At 38.8% G+C, this 245-nt stretch overlaps 1 protein-coding gene across 1 annotated transcript in view; it reads right to left on the bottom strand.

Annotated features, from left to right (window-relative positions):
• LOC119586843 overlaps positions 1–245 on the bottom strand; it is a gene marked incomplete at its 3' end in the record, with an annotated part of 157,934 nt that overhangs the window by 88,918 nt on the left and 68,771 nt on the right.

Below are 245 nucleotides of genomic sequence, written 5' to 3'. Positions count from 1 at the left end.
TATACCCATTCTCTTTATCATTCTCCGTTTTTTTCTGCTTCTTTCCCTCGGCCTGCTTAATTCCTCTTCATTATCTTCTATTTGCTTCCTTTGACGCCTGATTACCCTCTTTACGCCTCGCTTCATCAAGTCTCAAACCTCACCTAACTTAAGTCCTATATTCAAACTTAGATTAGACTCCAATTTAACTTAAGTTTCACCTTGAAATCTGCTGCGTCGATTTCCCGTTTTCTGTCATTTCTCAA

This window comes from Penaeus monodon, chromosome 22 (genome assembly GCF_015228065.2).
Source record: "Penaeus monodon isolate SGIC_2016 chromosome 22, NSTDA_Pmon_1, whole genome shotgun sequence".
NCBI classification, from domain to species: Eukaryota; Metazoa; Arthropoda; class Malacostraca; order Decapoda; family Penaeidae; genus Penaeus; species Penaeus monodon.
This window is presented reverse-complemented; position numbering and strand designations above follow the sequence as displayed.